This window comes from Dendronephthya gigantea, unplaced genomic scaffold (assembly GCF_004324835.1).
Source record: "Dendronephthya gigantea isolate DGI-Jeju-01 unplaced genomic scaffold, DenGig_1.0 000356F, whole genome shotgun sequence".
Lineage (NCBI taxonomy): Eukaryota > Metazoa > Cnidaria > Anthozoa > Malacalcyonacea > Nephtheidae > Dendronephthya > Dendronephthya gigantea.
The window spans coordinates 38,390-51,042 of NW_021163366.1; the positions used below are offsets into that span (position 1 = coordinate 38,390).

The 12,653-nt window shown below is 37.8% G+C and overlaps 1 protein-coding gene across 1 annotated transcript in view; it reads right to left on the bottom strand.

The window, feature by feature from the left end:
* The window catches only part of LOC114542486 (neuronal acetylcholine receptor subunit alpha-5-like), a 40,994-nt gene that overhangs the window by 984 nt on the left and 27,357 nt on the right, over window positions 1-12,653 (bottom strand). The window lies entirely within an intron of this gene.

Below are 12,653 nucleotides of genomic sequence, written 5' to 3' on the forward strand. Positions count from 1 at the left end.
GGCAGAAAAAGCAAATTTTTAGGGTTGGCATGGTGGTGTGGACTTTTTTATGCGCATTTATAACTTCACTACATGTAGTTAATCAGGAATATTTGAAAGTTACGGGGTTACAACAAAACGTTTATGAAAAAATTTACGAGATCTTAACCTATATTCTGTTTATTATTACTTACCATTGTTTTTTGGAGGCGAACCTGAGCGAGCTCTATAGTTTGATGGCTAACTGAGCTCAAGCGCAATGCATTATGGTGCATACATATGTACAGGAAACTTGCTCCACAGTGCTTTACAGTCAAACCAGATGTTCCGCTCCTCGTGTATTGGAATTTTGCAATCAATAATTATTATTGCATTATTCATTGGCAAATCGCCTAACAAGTTCGACCGAAAGTTCAGCACATCAAACTTGAAATTTTAATTGGGCGCAAAGTTCAATTTGTAGTGTTGTTTTTCAGTGAAAATTTGTCAATGTCGCGCACGCTAAAAACTAAAACGGTTTCAATTCCCAGAAGAGAACCGATTATATCGTATATCGTTGCTCAGTGTAACGTACTGTGTAGCTTTTGCGTTAAGTTGATATCACGTGCACCGCTCGTGAAGTAAAAGTACTTAATTGATTACACACGAGTTGTTGTTGTAAATCTTCGTAAAAACAAAATAAAAGAAACCTTTATGATTTAAACCGCTGTAAACCGAAAGAATATCAGGAAAACGAACGAAATTAATTATATGGCGCCCAACGTGGGGCAATTGGAAACTTCATGCGAACAATAAACCATTACCGATACGATTATAGCCGACTTATTTAGCACACAAAATGACGGACTTTGGCTCGCAAGCGAGCTGTACGAGCGGGCCATCGAGGCGTAATTACGAAATTAACGAAAGAAGCGGATCATATTCTTAGCGAGGATATTCCAACCGAGGAAATGGGAATAGCGAAATTGAAATCCAGGTTAAGAACAATCGAAACGATGTTAACAGAAATATTGAGGGTAGTGAAGAGTCTCGACGGGGAAATACTAGAACTTTGCGAAGATGATGATATACCGAAAGAGGTGGACGAGGCCGACGAAATTGAATCTCAAGTATTAGATATGCAGCACTTCATTGCCGAAAATCGAATGAAATACGAGTCAAAAACGAAGACACAACAACGTCCACGGTAGAATCTCCACCAGTAATACAAGACGCTGACTCAGCGTCGCTGAGTTCCAATCTTCCACGAACACAGGTACGTCAACCAATATTGATTCATTATCCAACTCAAGAGAGGTGAGCTCTCTTGCCAAACAATCAAATTTGCCAACCAACCCCCGTAATCCTACAAATCACAGCCGTCCCAAATTACCAAAGCTTGTGTTACAAAAGTTCAGGGGAGATATAACAAGTTACCGTACATTTTGGAACAGTTTCGAAAGCGCAGTGCACAAGAACCCAGAGTTAACGCAAATAGACAAATTTAACTACCTGAACTCGTTATTAGAAAGTCGTTCACTGCGAGCAGTACAGGGTCCTACTTTGACACGAGACAATTACCAATCAGCTATAGAAGTCTTACACCATCGTTTTGGCAAACAGCAGCAAATAATTTCTGCTCATATGGATGAGTTAATGAAAATTCCACCATCTACTAGTGATAAACCGTCCCAGTTGAGATACATTTACGATAAGATCAGTGTTCACACGAGAGGTATGACTTCATTAGGTGTTAATTCAAAGCAATATGGAAGCTTATTAATTCCCGTTATCATGTCAAAGCTGCCCATTGAAGTAAGAGTTCAAATTGCCCGTGAGACCACAAAGGATGTTTGGGAGATGTCAGACATATTATCAATTATACTCAAAGAAGTTGAAGCTCGTGAAGTAGGGGAAAACGTTCGTGGTTTACCTCTCCTCAGTCCAAAGCAGACAAATACGACTATGCCCACCCGTTCCTTGTTAATGTGATGGATGAGCCAGATATTCCCCCAACGAGGTACCAGTGAAGGCCTCCGTGGTCAAAACAAATACGACAGATGGCCAGAATGCTTGCATACATGGAAAACGTCATGCGGACAGTCGAAAGCCAGCTAATAACAAATTACCACAAAGTACTGCGGCCTCATTATTTGCTCAAGACACTCGATCCCATCCGAAACCCTGTAGGTGTGCATATTGCATTGAATTACATTTTTCAGCATCCTGCAATAAGATATTAGATATAAACACACGCAAACGAATCCTTAAGCGTGATAATCGATGCTTAATATGTTTGGGAAAGAATCACCGAAGCGATCAATGCAGTTACGGTCGTAGCTGTCAACGTTGCAACGGGAAACACCATCAATCAATTTGTCCCACATTAACCCCGTTTGACTCGAGAAATCCAGAAAATCCGCAGCAAAATCCTTCCTACCAGAGAGATCCATCACGACATCACCCGCTATCCGAAAGAACAGAGCCGTCGGATAATGGTAACATTACCCCAGAAGATACGCAAGCTACTTTTGCTGTTATTTCCAAGTACAACCAAGGGACGTCGTCAAGTACTTTTGCAAACTGCTGTAACATATGTGCACTCGTCGAATGGTCGGAAGTCAGTGAAAGCCCGAATTCTTTTCGATAGCGGAAGCCAACGCTCGTATATCACCAATTCACTCAAGTCCAAGCTCGGTCTAAACCCAATAAAAAGGGAAACTCTCAATCTGAATACATTTGGTTCTCAACAGTGTGCAAAACAACAATGCGATCTAGTTCAAGTGTCGTTACAACGAAGAAATGGTACCCATTCTATTTCTGCCCTCTGCTATCCTAAAATTTGTTCACCCTTGTCAACTGCCATTGACATTGACCTTTATCCTCATCTACAAGATCTTGATTTGGCTGATTCTAGCTTGGAACATGCAGAAATCACTAAAAATGATATTGATATACTGGTTGGTTCCGATTACTACTTGGATCTTATCTCAGGAGAAATTGTACGTGGTGAAGGAGGCCCAGTTACGATCAACAGCCTGTTTGGATAACTAGTATCGGGTCCAACTGCTCATAATGCGTGTTTTTCGAATCGGTTTGTTGCAAATTTGGTAATTGACAATACGATTCCCCATTCGGTTCCCCCATTCATGGCAAACAACGATTCCACCGATGACCTTACAGAAGTGATACGAAATTTTTGGGAAACAGATGCAATTGGAATCAAAGAAGAGATTGAACCTGATGAGCTAAATTTCGTGCGTAATGTTCAGTTCAAGGAACAGGAAGGTCGTTACGAAGTGAAAAGAAGAAAATGTACCAAAATATTACTTACTTACTGCCCATCATGCCTATGTGGCACATAGGGCAGGAACGAAATCTTTCCAACCCTGCTTATCTTTAGCCAGTTTTTCAATGGTGCTCCAGCTGTAATTGAGCTCCCTCAGTCCCTTTTCTACAGTTCCAAAATATACTTTACCTAAAATTTTCCAAATTTTACCAAAATATACTGGGAATCATATGTGTCTAAAGCCATTGCGGCAACTCCAGTCTAGATTAACCAAGGACAAAATATTATTTCAAGATTATGATAAAATCATCTGCAAGCAAGAACGTGTTAGTATTGTCGAGCAGACAGGTGAGGAGCAAACTTCTGGGTACTTTCTTCCTCATCATGGTGTCGTCAGGCAAGTTAAAGAGACAACGAAGTTACGAATTGTCTTTGACGGTTCGGCTAAACCTTCTGAAGATGATAATTCGTTAAATGATTCCTTGGAGAAAGGATCCAACTCTGTGCCCCTATTATTTGACATTATCGTACGCTTTCGAGAACATCCTATTGGACTAACGTCCGATATCGAGAAAGCCTTCCACCAGATCAACATTGCCACACACGACCGTAAAATGGTTAAGTTCCTATGGTTTGATGACATCAACAAGGAATTCCCTGAAATAAAGCATTATCAATTTCGTCGTCTGCCATTCGGATTGAAACCTAGTCAAGCCATTTTGTCTGGTACAGTGGATCATCATTTGTCATTACATTCCGAGTCCGATCCTGACTTCGTTAATCTACTAAGGAACTCCTTATGTGTCGACGGTTTTGCTGGTGGTGCGTCTACTGATTCAGAAGTCTTTAAAGTATATGAGTCGTCGAAAGAATTAATCAGTAAGGGAGGTTTTCCCCTTCGGAAATGGAACACTAACTCCAAGGATCTTAGAGATTGGATCGAATCAGGGAATCTCTCACCATCATGCAACGCCGGGAGTAACGAGTCAAGGGAAGAGAACAGTATTCTACAACCACGCAAAACCGAATAATCTACCTCGGAAGAAAACAAAACAGTGAAGATCCTTGGATTGAATTGGAACGTTCATACAGACGAACTTCAATGCAATACAACCGAGTTACTCACTTATTCTAAGTCCCTGCCAAAAACGAAGCGTTCCGTTTTAAAACTAGCTGCGAAAGTGTTTGATCGATCCGCTCGGACTGCTGTCACCTTTCATAATCAACATGAAAATCCTATTTCAGATCCTCTGCAACAAGAGCGTAGATTGGAATGACCCCCTGGACGGCGAGATTTTGTCCAAATGGACCGAGATATTAAATAAACTCCGTTAATCGATCTAAGTGTTCCACGTTGTTATTTCAAGCCCTCTGAAGAAATTCAACGTGAAGAAATACACGGTTTTTCTGACGCTTCCGAAAGAGCTTATGCTGCTGTCGTATATATTAGGTCCGTACATGCTAATGGTACTGTCGAAATCGAGATTATTGCGGCGAAAACTAGAGTAGCACCGCTACATAAACAATCCATTCCGCGTTTGGAGCTCTTCGGGGGGCATTAATCTTATCGCCATTGGTCAGCTCAATATTACAAGCTCTGAAAACATTGAGAATCGACGCTGTTTTCGTATGGACGGATTCACTTACTACGCTATGTTGGTTCCAAAACGACAAGAATTGGAAGAAATATATTCAGAATCGAGTCCAAGAAATACGTGAACTAACGGACAGAGATAGTTGGAGACATTGCCCTGGCAATTTAAATCCCGCCGACTTGCCCTCTCGCGGATGATCTGGAAAATATCTAGTTTACAACGAGAGCTGGTGGAAAGTCCTTATTTTCTTAAGTTATCAAGTGATGAATGGCCGACAACACCGTCAAGGACACTCAATGATGAATTAGCCGATGACGAGGTTATCAAGCATCCTCCTAATCTGATTCACACTCTTACAAGCAACGCAAACACTACCGTTTTATCAGTACATGTGGAGAAGATTATTGATGTCACGCATTACAGTTCGATAGCCAGGTTGCTGCGTGTTACAGCAAGGGTGCCTCGCTTTGTTAAGAGATCTCAAAAGCATCGTTGTCCATGTACGAGAGAGTTGCAAGCCGAGGAATTACGCGAAGCCGAAAAACTTTGGTTTAGATCTGTTCAGAACGAATCATTTGTAGAACAACTTTCATGTCTGAAAGATGGTCGATTAAACAAGTTGGTTAAGCAACTGCGACTTTTCATCGACAAAGACCAAATTATACGATGCGAAGGGAGAGTATCGAACTCAAAACTCTCAGATGATTCAAAAACACCAAGACTTATGCCCACGAAACATCATTTCACTGAGTTACTTGTACGCGAGTGCCACGAAAGGGTCCAACACGATGGTATACGCGGAACATTGAGCTGCATTCGTGAGAGAATTTGGGTATCTCGTGGTCGAGAAACTGTAAACCGCAACTTCCGTGTGGGCGAGTTAGTGAGGATCCCTCATTTACTAATTCCGGAATAGATTTTGCTGGTCCGCTCTATGTTAAAGATGCTAATGGGACACAACAGGCTTATATCTGCCTCTTCACATGTCAGAGTACAAGGGTGGTTCATTTAGAACTCAATAGCTTATCGACAGAGTCATTTCTACAAGCCTTTTTGACGATTTGCGGCGCAGAGAAGCCCACCTGCATTCTTATTACCTGACAACGCGAAAACGTTCAAGGCTGCTTCAAAAGAAGTACAACAAATAGTAAGATCGCCTGAAGTACAAAGAGCTCTTGTTAGTAAAGGCGTATCATTGCAATACATTACAGAAAAAACACCATGGCATGGTGGTTTTTTGAACCGGTGTTTGAAGAAAGTTTTAGGAAGAACATCGTTGAATTTTGAAGCTTTGAGAACAATCATAATTGAAGTTGAGACCACTATTGATAATCGACCCTTAACATACATCTACGACGATCACGAAGGAGTTTCTTATACCCCCTTACACCTTCAGATTTCATTTATGGACGAAAGATATCCGTGCTTCCGAATAAAAAACATTTCAAAGTTATGAGCACTAGTAAGTCGCTGACGAAGAAATCTAAGCATCATAGACTTCTTTTGAATCAATTCGTAAAAAGATGGAGAAATGAATATCTCGTTAGTCTTAGAGAAGTTTCATCAGCATTTCATGGTCCTTCACGAGAGATCATATCCGTTGGTGATATAGTTGTGATAAAAAATGAGAGCGTTCCACGGATTTTTTGGAAGTTGGGCAAGGTTGAAGAGTTAATGAAGAGTAATGATGGCGTAACACGTTCAGCGAAGGTCAGAGTCATGAATTCACAGCAAGGAAGAATAACTGTTCTGCAACGCCTTATCCAACACCTCGTTCTTCTCGAACTTCATATGGGTTAACGCGAATACGACCTCCAAGACGAAGAGCTGCAATTCAAGGCGAACAAAGACGAAAATAAGGAAATGAGTCGAACTCATGACAGTCTATATTATTAACTTCTTATTTTGTTATAGATTTGATCAGATGCCTGAGTGATAAACGCCGGGAGTGTAACGTATTGTGTAGCTTTTGCGTTAAGTTGTATATCACGTGCGCAGCTCGTGAAGTAAAAGTACTTAATTGATTACACACGAGTTGTTGTTGTTAATTTTCGAAAAGACAAAATAAAAGAAAGCTTTATGATTTAAACCGTTGTAAACTAAAAGAATATCAGGAAAGAATAAAACGAACGAAATTAATTGCACTCAGCTTGCAGTAACACTTCAAGCAGTATCAAAACTTGTATGGAATTTTATTGAGAGAGGTCATTTATTAGATCTTTAAACCATCGAGCAATATAATAATTCCTGAAGGACTTGCTTCTAATGTTTCGGGTTAAAAAAGTGGGCAAAAAACATGCCGGATTTTTTATGCTGACGCTGCACGAAGCAGTTTGAACATGATTAATATCAAGTTTAACATCATATAAAGCTGAAAACGGATGATAATTTAGGAGCGTGTATGCTTTGTTGGTTTGAATAGTATATATATATATATATATATATATATATATATATATATATATATATATATATATATATATATATATATATATATATATATATATATACTTCACGTGACATTATTATGCATCAACACGCGTGGGATTGTACAAGCGTGTTAATTGCGAGTTCGAGTATAGCAAGGTGAACGATTAGAAAATGCCAAGACCATATTCGGATGATTTAAGGTGGAGAATGGTTTATCAACGACTGTTCTACGAAAGAATCATCGACGAAATTGCAGCACAGCTATTTGTTTGTTCAAAAACCGTCTATCGTACTCTCAGCACCTTTTGGAACACGGGTGATCGATGTGAAGCCTTGCCGTATGGGTCGCCCAACAGCGAGCGTATCTTTATTCCCACACGAAGAATATATTATCATGGACTGTTTACTGCGAACGCCGCAAATATAGTTGAATGAGATAGCAAGCTATATCATTAATGCTACTGTCTCTGCATTTGGCCCGGAGACACTGTGCCGAGCTCTCTATAGACTTGGAATAACACGCAAAAAGGTACGAACATTATGACATTATTTAAGTTGGAATATATACTCAATAGTCAATACCGCACGCTGGAAATCATATAACTATATTAATAAGACGCAAGCCATTCCACCTTTTCTAGTTGTTCTTTATCAACTCTTCAAGCCAGATTTTCTTTTTCAGATACAGAGAATTGCCCTTCAACGAAGAAACGATATTAGGCTACAATTCATGGCCGAAATCAGCCTTTTTGACCCAAACCTGCTCGTTTTCCTCGATGAAGCAGGCATTGTATGTACTAAATAATACCTTACTGTAACTGGATTGCACAAACTAGTAGATCTCTTATTTATTTGGTTCTACGTTTTAAGAATAAACGAATTGCTCAGCAATATGGATATAGTGCTCGTGGGATACCGCCTGTTGTGAGCGACTATAGCTATGCACGGTGGATACCGCGCTATTCCATTATTTCGGCAATATCGTGTGATGGACTTCTTGCGAACTGTTTGTTGAAGAATCTCGAAGAAAGATTTGAAACACGCTCCTTTATCCATTTTCTTGATGAACAGCTTTTACCAGCTATAAATCGATTTGATGGGGAAAACCCGCGATCCGTTCTCGTTATATGGTTGAGATTTGAATATAATTAATGCAAATTCGCTGTTCTAACATATGTCTCAAGGGATGACTGAATTCGTGATCATGTTTTGATCTATTGATATCTGTTTAAACAAAATTTGTTGATGCACAAAGATACAACTGCTAAAACTAGTAATACGCATATTTGTTAACAGATAACCACCCAACACATCATGTACAAGAAGTTGTAGATCGAGTGTACGACAGTCCTGATTTGAATCCTATTGAAGAGGTTTACATATAGCTTGCTATCTCATTCAACTGTATTTGCGGCATCGCAGTAAACAGTCCATGATAATATATTCTTCTTGTGGGAATAAAGATGCGCTCGCTGTTGGGCGACCCATACGGCAAGGCTTCACATCGATCACCCGTGTTCCAAAAGGTGCTGAGAGTACGATAGACGGTTTTTGAACAAACAAATAGCTGTGCTGCAATTTCGTCGATGATTCTTTCGTAGAACAGTCGTTGATAAACCATTCTCCAACTTAAATCATCCGAATATGGTCTTGGCATTTTCTAATCGTTCACCTTGCTATACACACCTAAAAATCTCACATCTTGTTGACAACTTGTTAGCTCAACAAGCTTGTAGCAAGCTTGTTGACAAGTTGTAACAAGCTTGTTGAGACAACAGGTTGTAGCAAGCTTGTTGACATCAAGCTTGCTACAACTTGTTGGCTTGCAGACTTGTAGCAAGTTGTTGGAACAACTTGTTCCAAGCTTGTCGACAACAAGCTGTACCAAGCTTGTTGGAGCAACTTGTTGACAAGTTGTTATAGTCATCAAGTTGTAACAAGCCTGTCACAACAAGCTTGTACGAAGGCTGCGCGTGACAATGCTGTAACAAGACAGTCATGGCCAGAAAATTCGGACATAGTTAACATTCTACTTCCGCCTAAATTTGCATATGGTGTCAAAATAAAGCTTCGTGAGTTTATAGTAAACTGTAATGTGCACAGTACTAAACGCTAAAAATACACCTTTAGGTAGGTCGATTATAATTTGCCTTAATTGCTCGTTGCAGAGCAAGTTAATCTTAATATTTTTATATAGTATTTCAAAATGTTTTATCAATATTCGTTCTGCATTTTCAAAACAAAGTTTTGGTCATTTATCACGTTGAATACCATATAAAACGAAAACCGTAATAGCGTAGAAATAAAATAAAAATGCAGAGCCGACATAAACCTTTGCCAGCAAAATATTACCTCAGGATCTTCAATATGACACGAGTTACAAGAAACAACCAGGGCAAATAGCAAAGATGCAATGATTTTCTTAAATTTTGCAAAATTTAAGAATGCGCAATATAATTTATAGTTCTGCAAACGAATAATATTTGAACAGATATGCAAATTTGCTACGGCAATCTGCATATTCCATGTCCGCAATTTCTGGCCATGTCCAACAAGTTGTAGCGACATTGTTAACGGCAAAAGTTTTCCGATAACAACAAAATCAATTTGAACTGGGCCAAATATGATTTTATTGATCATTGCCATTCATCAAATGGCAAAAGCAAGATCAACGAGCTTTTAAACACTTTAACACTCTGCAACGAAGTTCATAACTTCTTTTAGTAATAAGATTTGAAAAGAATCCGAATTCCTTAAAAACATTACAGATGAACATTTCCTTGTTTCAAGGATATCTATAACCGTTGAAACGTTGAGGAAGTGACGATTTCAACGGAGTAATCTCATAGGTTCAGACTCTGTTTAAACTATGTATAAGTGATCTTATTGGTTGAAATATACGTCAGTATATTTGCAAATTTCCCTGCTCTTTTCAAGAGTTCACTGATTCACCTGGTCATTGAGCTATCTTTGTGCAAAAACCTTTGATTTTTTAAGCCTTTAAAAGTTTAATAAACGTTGAAATATCAGTTAAAACGGATGGGCAACTTAAAAAAGTTTTGAAGAATACTACAGTTCGACGTTTTAATAAAGGTATGTGCGTTTAATTCATCCAAATATTTGATATGGCGTACACAACGCCGGCAACACAATTTATTATAGTACACAAGCTAGCCTTTTAAAACTATATAGTTTTTAAAATATTTGTTGAATTTATTGCTTTTTATAAACATTGAACTGTTAGTTTCTGTGGATATTTATCAAAATCGAAACTTTGCCGGTTTTTTGTATTCAATAATTCAAATATTTTAATGACGAGTAGGTGTGCGGTAAAGTGCAAAATTTCCTATTTTTAATATCTGTGCGTATGTTTTTATCATGCTCTGATTAGAAATAATAATATATATTTACGTATTATGGTAATAAAGTATTTGTACATTACTTATTTGACATTAGACTTGGATGGCAAGCAAGACCCTCGCCACCGCAGACAGGATGGAGTTTCCTCAACGTATTTGCAAACCAGTTTCCTCAAAAATATTTGCATATTTTTTAAAGTAACTGATTCCTGAAGCCATTGTATATTATACTTTATAGGAATTTGATTATCAAACTGTAGCTAAACTGAGGTATTGGCCGGAAAGTCGTATCAAACAAAGTGAATTATAGGAAAGAGGTGCAGCTAGCTGTTGATTCTTGGGATGACGAAGTCAATTCAACAAGTGACTGAAATACTGGTATTATACAAGAATATTCATGCACCAGTTAATTTTTACCATATGAATGCAAAGAAACTTTTCTTACGAACTGATTATTAGGCTATATACTCAGAAAGGAAAATACATAATATGTTCTTGTACTGAGCCTTTAGTAATTTTGGTACTTCAAATGTGAAGTTTGTATTTAATTGCTAACCTTTGAATTTGTCTTTAAAATAATATGATTTTTACATCAAACTTTGTGTTGTTTGTTCTTTGTTTCACAATCTCCGGGAAAACACGCGTGTTTTAAAGCGAGATTTAATGCGTGGCCATGTTTGCAGCAAGCTTGTCGCGACAAGCTTGTAAGGGCCTTGTTATAACAAGCTTGGAACGGCTCAAGTTCAACAAGCTTGTAGCAAGTTGTTGTCAGACTTGTAGCAAGCTTGTTGGCAACAACCTTGGTACAGCATTGTCACAACAAACTTGCTACAAGTCTGACAACAACTTGCTACACGTCCGTCACAACAACTTGGGACAAGCGGTGCGAATAAATCTTGCAACAAGCTTGTTGAAACGAGCTTGCGACAAGCTTGCTGCAGGCTTGTTACAACTCGTGCGTTTTTACGTGTGTACTCGAACTCGCAATTAACACGCTTGTACAATCCCACGCGTGTTGATGCACAATAATGTCACGTGATCGATATATACATATACTTGCTCAGGACAACCTTTTTGACAAAGACAGTATATATCTATATATCTATATTATATAATATATATATATATATATATATATATATATATATATATATATATATACGTATATATATTATATATATATATTTATATATTCTTCTACACAGAATATATATATATACAGACTATATATATATATATATATATATATATATATATATATATATATTATATATATATATATATATATATATTTGTACGTTTTTGCTCTCAATTGAGCGATGTGTTCACTTGTGGATATATATATGTAAGGTGTATTTGCAGATGTAACTGCATAACGACATGTAAAAGGACGAAACTCCGCATTGTCAATAACAACTTAACCAAATCACAGTCGTTCCCAACTTGGCCTTGTAGCTCAGACGGTAGAGCATCGTTCTAGAAATGCAAAGGTCGCGGGTTCGATTCCCACCGCGGTCAAGTAGAATTTTCTGCTTGCCCGGTTGGTCATACTTGTGCAGAAGAACAAATACACCTTACATATATATATATATATATATATTATATATATATAATATATATATATATATATATATATATTTATATATATATATATGTATATGTATATATTTACTCTTTATGAAATGAATATAATCTACAGTTGGATTTAATTTACGTCAGACAATTTATTGACAATGAACTACTGATCATTCTTTATTCTTATGCATTAAACTGTTCAGTGATACAATGATCAGTTTATTGCCAATGGGCCTCGCCCATTTTTTAATGGTTAAAATCCATGCTGTGTATGTGCAAAAATATAGTCATGAATTATATAATTATACTTCTTGTCCATTAGCCCAGCCTATAGACTTGTATAATTCATTTTTATACAGGTAATTTCAGATGTACTTAGTATAGCTTAAATTTTTATTGTGGAACGTTGTAATTTAGCTTAAGCTATTGAACGTTTTTATAAACCCA